Consider the following 9,379-nt stretch of genomic DNA (forward strand, 5'->3'; position numbering starts at 1 on the left):
CACAAATCCTGAGAGTTCTACCTTCCAGATGCTTTCCAATCTCTCCTTTCTCACTACCTCTCCAACATTCACTGTAGTCCAAGCCCTCATCATTTTCCCCCGGACCATCACCACCACAGCCTCCTAACTGGACTCCTGACTTCCACCTTTACCCTTTTCTAAACCATTCATCCCAAGACAGTCATAGTGACCATTTTAGAACACGGAATGCAGTCACTCCTTGTTTAAAAGATTATAATGAAAAAAGTTGACCTCATGGGGGTAGAGAATAGATACGAAACACTGGGAAGCGTGTGTGGGTGGGAGCGGGGGGAAGAACAGAAGCTCTAAACTACAGTTAAATAGAAGGTATTCTTCTGTATTCAAACAAACCTTCTACTGTTTGATAGCAGAATAGAGTGTCTATAGTTAGCAACAATGTATTATGTATTTCAAAATAGCTAGAAGAGAAGACTTGAAATGTTCCCAACACCTAAATACTCAAGGTGGAGGCTGGGTGCAGTGGTTCCCACCTATAATTCCAGCACTTTGGGAGGCTGAGGTGGGAGGATCGCATGAGCCCAGGAGTTTGAGACAAGCCTGGGCAATACAGCAAAACCTCGTCTCTACAAATAACAAAAAAATTTAGCTGGGTGTGGTGGCACATGCCTGTGGTCCCAGCTATTGGGGAGGATCGCTTGAGTTCAGGTGGTCAAGGCTGCAGTGAGCCTAGATCATGCCACTGCACTCCAGCCTGAGTGACAGAGCAAGATCCTGTCTCAAACACACACACGCACACACACACACACACACACACACACCCCCCAAAGCAAACAAACAAAAATACTCAAGGTGACTGACATCCCAAATATCCTGACTTGATCATTACATAGTCTATACATGTAGCAAAATATCACATATACACCATAAATACATACAAATATTATGTATCAGTTAGAAAAAGCTTCTAGTGGCTTCTCTTCCCACAGCATGACCTACGAGGCCCTCCCTGACCCGGTCCCTGCCTCCATCTCTGTTCTTATCTCTTACCACTCTCCCCTTCACTCCACTCCCCTTCGCTGACTTCCTGGCTCCTCCTTGAACAGGCTAAACACCCTCTAGTCTTTACCCTCACTATTTGCTCTTCCCAGAATGCCCGCCCCCCAGGCATCCCTGTGATGAGTTCTCTCACTCCATTCAAATCTCTGCTCAGTCATGTCTTCCTTCTTTAATTATCCTTTCTTTTAAAACTTTTACTTTAGCTACATGTGCAGGTTTGTTATATAGGTAAGCTGTGTGTCATGGGGGTTTGGTGTACAGATTTTTTTTTTTTTTTTTTTTTTTGAGACGGAGTCTCGCTCTGTCACCCAGGCTGGAGTGCAGTGGCCGGATCTCAGCTCACTGCAAGCTCCGCCTCCCGGGTTTACGCCATTCTCCGGCCTCAGCCTCCCGAGTAGCTGGGACTAAAGGCGCCCGCCACCTCGCCCGGCTAGTTTTTTGTATTTCTTAATAGAGACGGGGTTTCACCATGTTAGCCAGGATGGTCTCGATCTCCTGACCTCGTGATCCGCCCGTCTCGGCCTCCCAAAGTGCTGGGATTACAGGCTTGAGCCACCGCGCCCGGCGGTGTACAGATTATTTCACCACTCAGGTAATCAGCAGAGTACCTGATAGGTAGTTTTTCTATCATCTCCCTCCTTCCACCCTCAAGTAGGTCCCGGTGTCTGCTGTCCCTTTTTTTTTGTTTGTTTTTTGTTTTTTGAGACAGTCTTGCTCTGTCTCGGCTCAATGCAACATCCGCCTCCTGGGTTCAAGTGATTCCTCTGCCTCAGCCTCCCGAGTAGCTGGGACTACAGGCACACGCCACCACACCCAGCTAATTTTTGTATTTTTAGTAGAGACAATGTTCCACCATATTGGCTAGGTTGGTCTCGAACTCCTGACCTCGTGATCTGCCCACCTCAGCATCCCAAAGTGCTAGGATTACAGGCGTGAGTCACCACGCCCGGCCTGTTGTCCCTTTCTTTGTGTCCATGTGTACTCAGTGTTTAGCTCCCCTTCTCTATCGTATCCAAAGTAGCAGCCTTTCAAAGTCTCTGGCCTGTTGCTCCATTTTGTGTTTCTTCACAGCACTTTTCACCTCTTGGTATCATATTGCACATTTATTTGTTTTCAGTTTGTCACCCCTTCCAAAATAATGCCTGGTAAGTAGTGAGGACTCAGTAAATATTTGTTGAATGGACACATGAGAAGTGGCAGGGGGAGAAAAATTATTCCAGTATTCACACAAGTAAATGTACAACTGCAATGGTGAGGACTCAATGCCTGGTAAAAGAAGAGCCTGTGATAAGGATCCCTGACTTCATCAGGGAAGACAGGGTACCCTCTCTGTGGAAGTAATGCTTGAACTCAGATCTGATAAGACGAGGAGTTAGCCAAGCAAAGAGGGGAGAGAGGAGTGTAATAGGAGGGGCGTGGCAAACCTGAGTGACAGGAGCAGAGGAAGCTATGTGATTGGAGTGTAGGCAATGAGAGGGAACCAGTGGGAGAAGAGCTGGGAAGGCAGGCAGGAGCCAGAGCAAGCAGGGCTTTGCAGGCCATGTTGAAGAATTTTGTCTTATTACTAATAACAATATGAAGCTATTAAAGGGGTTTAAGGATATATATACTGAGGAGTGTGGGGAAGCGGTGGGAGTGGGAATGATGACATAATCAGATGTGCATTTTGAAAAACACCAGTCTGGCTGCAGTGGAGAGAAAGGATTGAAGGAGTCAGTGAATGTGAGTAGGCTGACAACATTTACTGGCCACATGGAAGTGATGAGCCAGCAAACATTAAAGATAAAGAATGGGCCAGGAGGTAGGAAGAAAACCAGAAGGATGCTAGAATCCTAAAGCCCAAAGAAGAATGTATTTGAAGATAGAGGAACTGATCACCTGTACCAAGTGCTGCTGAAAAGTAGAACAGTCTACTAAAAATGTCTGTTGCATTTAGCAGCATGGAGGTCATAAGTGACGTTAGTGAGAAGTCTTTGCTGGAGTGTTGAGGCCAAAGGCAGATTCAAGTGAGATGAGAGAAGTGGAGAGGAAGAGCTGATACCGACAATATGGAGAGTACTTTGCAGGAGTTTGGAGGTGGAAGAGTGGAGAGACAGAAGAGAATCTGGGGATGGGATTAGGAGGTGCTAAATGAGGTTTTTGTTTCTTTTTCTTAAAGGTATAGGTATTGACATCATTAAAGGCCAATGGAAAGGATCCAGTTGAGAGCAAGAGGTTGAATATACCACAGAAATAAGGTGTTATTAATAATATAAAATTCTGGAGAAAGCAGGTGGAGAGGATGGGATCAAAGTTCAGGTGGAAGGATTGGCTTTACCCTCCTTCCATAGTAGGAGGCCTCCTTCCATAGTAGGAGGCACTGTTCTAAGAGGAGAAAAGACATAGGATGCACACAGATATAATGGAGTTTCTAATCTTGGTACATGTGCTAACCATTATTTATTTACTTATTTATGTATTTACTTATTTTTAGTGGTAGGGGAATTGCACTACGAGGCGAGAGATCTTGACTCTAGTCTGGGATCTTTTCCTAAATAGATTTTCAACCTTGGGGAAGTTATTTCTCATTCCTTTGCCCTTTTTTTTAAGTGAAGGTGCTCTGTTAGATGATCTCTAAGTTTTCTTAGAGCTACTCTAAGTAAATCAAGAGAGGGACAAGTCCAAAATATTAGAAAACTAACTTAAAATGTTCATTTCATTATTTTTTCAGATACAAGTGCTTGCTTCCAGTTCAAGGAGATAAATGAAGCCACTGTATTTAGTCTCATCTTCGTTCCAAAATCTCACTAAAATGCCAAAATAAATATAAAAATAAGAAGAAAACAATCTAGAGCAGTGCCAGAAAGCCAGAAAAGGTATCACCAGCAGACCAGAAAAACACAGTGGGCTAGGTGCTACACTAAGCAATTGACATGTATTAAAGCATTTTAATTGTTCTATTATTATCCCCTTTTTAAAAATTGAGTAAACAGAGCCACAGAGAAGTAACATAGCTTGTCCAAGCCAGGCAGTCTGGCCTCTAGGGTCTGCATTATGTTATATGACCTCACTGAAACAGTAGGAAATGTTTAAAAATTATAATGTGGAACCCATGCCCTGCTAACATAGAAATAGGAGAAGCGCATTGGAGAAATGATCATATATCTTCCAAATGAAGCACCAGAAAAAGCTAGAGTTAGCAGGGGCTAGAAGCTAGAGTGAGTCATGGAGCAGAAAGCAGAGAAGTGAGTCGAAGTTCTGCCAAGCTCCTGGGCCATGTTCCAACTCTGTGCACAGTGTCTTGCTGTAGTATTCACCCCTGACTATAGCCAGTGAGAATAGCTTTCTAAATAAAGCTCTTCTTTTGCATAGAGAGGGAGCCGAGCATGGACTTTGTGGTTGGAGAGTGAAGTGGGACTGCCCAGGTAATTTAGAGGCCATCATAAGGACATGGAGACAAAAGCCATCTAGGTCTAGCAGTTAAGTCCTCTAAAGCAGTATACATCCAATAAGATGCTTTCCCAACCTCTAAGCTACTAGCTACCCAAACTGCAACCCAAATGTGTCTATCCACATTTCATAAATAGGAGCCCTCCTGTTGGCTCACCTCTAACCATTCACCTGCACAATTCTGTCACATTCAGAGAGGAGGTCTGTCAGGTGAATGGTAACCTCCATAACTGCTGAGGACCCCAAACCAGTTACCAAAATATAGCAATCTAGACCTCTGTATCAATGGCCAGTCACCAGACATTTAAGAAAAACCTACAGCATGATACAGAAACACTAAGATGACAAGGCAAAACAGTGGACTTCTGAGGGAAAAGTGAATGTGGAACACAGAAGCAAATATGTTTGAAAAATTCTAATTAGCATCTTGAGAGATGTCAAAAATAATATTGCATTCATAGGACAAAATTGGTGTGCTATGAAAAAGAAGTAATCAGAGAATAAGACAGAGTTCTTACAAATTGAAAACATAATTGCTGAAATAAAATAAGTCAGTAAAATAGATAAATAGCAATGGAAATAATTTGAAAACTGTCTTAGCAGTTTGGAAGACCAAGTCGTGGAAGATCAGTGGAACAGACTATAGAGTACAAATATATACGGGAATTTCATATTTTTAGAGGTTTCAAATTACCAAGGAACAGATAGATTAATCAACTGATGATATCGAGACAGCTGGCTATTCATTGGGGAAAAACATCAGTTTTAAGGCCTATCTTAAAACTCGATTATCCCCTTTCTCTCCTGCCTCAATTTTTCCATCTCTACTGGATCATTCCCATCTTCATTCAAATATGCCCATGTATCTCCCACTTCTTACACCCCTCCCACACCTCTATTTTTATTTCTCTGATCCCCTTTACAGTAAAACTTCTTGAACTTGTCCATGGTTGGTCACTATCTCTACTTCTCACTTCCGTTCATGCCTAATCCCACTCCATTAAACTTCCATTTTCCAGTGTATCTACTTTTGTCAAAGTCACCAGTCATCTCACTGTTACTAAATCCATTCCTACTTCTTTGTCTTCCTACTCAGTCTCTTAGAGGCATTCAACAGAGTTGATCACTTTCCTTTCTTCTTCAAACATTCTCTTATTCACATTATGGCACCACCTTGTACTGTTTTTCTCTGACCTCACTAGTTCTTTCTTCTCAGTCTCCTTTGCTCAAACCCTAAATCTCAGATTAACTCAGGGATTGTTTGGTTCTGGGATCTCTCCTCTGATTCTGTAATCTCTCTTTTGACAATCCCAGCCCAAAGTTTTAAGTGTCTTCTATGTAACTATGGCTCACAAATTTACATCTCCAGCCCAGACGTCTCCTCTAATAGGCATCTCAAACTTTTTTTTACTTTGAGACGGAGTTTCGCTCTTTTTGCCCAGGCTGGAGTGCAATGGCATGATCATGGCTCACCACAGCCTCTGCCTCCCAGGTTCAAGCGATTCTCCTGCCTCAGCCTCCCGAGTAGCTGGCATTACAGGCATGCACCACCACACCCAGCTAATTTTGTATTTTTAGTAGAGACGGGGTTTCTCCATGTTGGTCAGGCTGGTCTCGAACTCCCGACCTCAGGTGATCCACCCGCCTCAGCCTCCCAAAGTGCTGGGATTACAGGCGTGAGCCACTGCTCCTGGCCCAGGCATCTCAAACTTAATATGTCTAAAACTGAGCTCTTAATTCTCCACACCCAAATTTGTTTCTCATACTTCACATGAAAGGAAATACCATAAGGTTAAAGATGTAAACATTAAAAATTAAACTATTAAACTGCTAAAATAATATATAGAAATGTATACATGGGAAATACATTACAATAAATATAATATCGAAGTGGGGAACGTCTTTCCAACTCTGACATGAAGCTCAGGTGTCATAAAGAGAAAGATTTACCAATTGACACAAGGTGAGCTTCCGTGTACCTAAAACCAAAATAAAGTTACAAAACAAAGGGCAGACTGAGAGAATCTACTTGCAGTACCTATCCATATGGTTTCTATCCATATTATAAAAAACTTCTATGAACCATTAAAAAAGGGAAATAAGCCAATAGAAAACTGAGCAAAAGATATGAACAACCAAGTCAAAAAACTGAGCAAAAGATATGAACAACCAAATCAAAAAACTGAGCAAAAGATATGAACAACCAAATCAAAAAGGAAGAAATACAGAGTCAACAAACATTTAAAACAATACTTAACTACTTATCAGGAAAGTACAAATTAAAATAAGATACCATTTTCAACTATTAGATTGGCAAAAGCTTGGAAGGTCAGTAATACCTAGTATTAACAAAAATATGGGAATAGAACATTCTCATACACTTGTGAGTGTAAATTAGTTCAACATTTCTGGAAGGCAATTTGGCAAAATCTATCAAAATTTAAAATAAATTAAATTTTGTTTACATAAATTTTACATAAATACATAAATTTTGATTTATGATGTGGCAAACCCACTTTATGAAACCTATTTTAAAGAAATACCATTTCTTTAAATATATTAAAAGATATTTTAAGAGAAACTTGCATTTAATAAAAAAAATTCTGATTTGTAATAAGATAACTACAAGTCAACTAGGATGTTTCAGCATGAACAGTGTTCATCTGTGTAAACCTCCAAAGACACTAATAATGCTACTGGTCTTTGCTTAATTTAAAATCTAAACTTAACTAAACCAAACAAAAGAATATCAGTCTATAGCAAGGGACAGTAAAACTGTGTCTTCATAGGATGGGTAGACCCTTAAGCTATTAAATAAGCAAGGGTTTTCTGGAGTAAGAGGAAGGGAACAGTGGCTATTTTTCTGAAATGTTTATTAATCATCTATTATATTTTATGGTAGGAAATGAAACACATGTGTCCCTCCCTTTTTTTTTTTTAGGCGGAGTCTCGCCTTGTTGCCCAGTGCAGTGGCGAGACCTCGGCTCACTGCAAGTTCCGCCTCCCTGGTTCATGCCATTCTCCTGCCTGAGCCTCCCGAGTAGCTGGGACTACAGGCACCCGCCACCACACCTGGCTAATTTTTTTTGTATTTTTAGTAGAGACAAGGTTTCACCGTGTTAGCCAGGATGGTCTCGATCTCCTGTCCTCGTGATCCGCCCGCCTCGGCCTCCCAAAGTGCTGGGATTACAGGCGTGAGGCACCGCTCCCGGCTGTCCTCCCTTCTTTCCTCCTTTATAAATCAACTGAGATTCACAGAATCTAAATTTGCGGTACAGAATTAGCCGAGCATATTTCAAATCTTTTTACATCATAGTTAATTGGTAAAACTAACATCTCCATTAAGACTGCATTACTTAAAATCAGTATTTCATAATCTTCACTCCTCACAATAATGGGCAAATACCAAGCTGCACACTCAAGAGAGATTAAGGCAAATCTTTGGTTAAGAACACCTGAGCATTTATGATTAAAGAATAGACAATTTGAGTTATGTAAGATAAGTAAGTTCTGGAGATCTATTATACAGCGTAGTGCCCGTAGCTAATGATACTGTATTGTATACTTAAAATTTGCTAAAAGGGTAGATCTTTTTTTAAGTTGTAGTTTTGAGTTTTATTTAAAGAGGGTATTTACAACCCCGAGTTGGTAATGGCTAGGAGAAGATGGAGGCCTCTGAAGTTTTGTTTCATTTTCATTTTCTAACTTAGAACATCAAATCTATTAGTTCCTTGTTCAGGGAGGACATCTCCCTTTAGTTTTTGGTATTGAGAAGTTGGTGTGACTCTTCGTGATGTCTTGAAAGTCATAGGCTATCTCTGTTAAAATAAAATTTTTTAAAAGGTGTACAACTTGGTGTTTTGTTGTTGTTGCTTTTTGTTTTTGCTTTTAGTTTTTTTGCTTTTTTTTTTTTTTAAGACGAAGTCTTGCTCTTGTCCCCCAGTCTGGAGTGCAATAGCGCGACCTCGGCTCACTGCAACCTCCGCCTCTCAGGTTCAAGCAATTCTCCTGCCTCAGCCTCCTGAGTAGCTGGGATTACAGGTGCGTACCACCACGCCCAGCTAATTTTTTGTATTTGAAGTAGAGATGGGGTTTCACCATGTTGGCCAGGCTGGTCTTGAACTCCTGACCTCAGGTGATCTGGCTGCTCCAGCCTCCCAAAGTGCTGGGATTACAGGCATGAGCCACCACACCGGGCCAACAACTTGCTGTTTTGATATAGGTAGACATGATAACCACAATCAAACTAATTAACATATCTGTTAACATCTACACAGTTACCTGTGTGTGTGTGCTGAAAAAATTTAGCTCATGTTCTATCCACTAAAAGAGTAGATGTTAAGTGTTCCTACAACAAATAATAATAATAAAGGGGACAAGAGGAAACCTTGTGAGGTCATGGTTGGTAGCACAGCAGATGTGTTCATTAGTTTTGCTAACAATCAACATTGATCACCACATGATCAACTTAGCTTAAGCTGCCACCAAAGTGAACAAATAAGAGCCTCCTCTCCTCCCGTGCTTGGCTTGTCCAACATATATGCATCTTTGCAGCTCACTTGCCTGTCTTATGAAGCTTTTCCTCACTTTCCCCATCAAGAAGGGATCAGTCCCTTCTTTGTGCCAATGGCTCTTAAAGTGTGGTCTCTGGCCCTGCAGCAGCAGCAGAACCTGGGAGCTTGTGAGAAATACAGAATCTCAGGCCCTACCTCAAACCTACTAAGTCAAAACTTCTGTGGGTGAGCCCAGTGTTTTAATATCCCCTTGGATTTTGCATGCTAAAGTTTAGGAAGCACTGACCTGAGGGTACTTCACTTTACCAGAGCCTCTGAATCTCTGGGTACAAATGAGGTCACCTCTACATCAGCATGCAAATTCCACTAGATCCCTTAATCACCTACATTTGTAAGAC

Source organism: Macaca nemestrina, chromosome X (assembly GCF_043159975.1).
Source record: "Macaca nemestrina isolate mMacNem1 chromosome X, mMacNem.hap1, whole genome shotgun sequence".
NCBI lineage: Eukaryota > Metazoa > Chordata > Mammalia > Primates > Cercopithecidae > Macaca > Macaca nemestrina.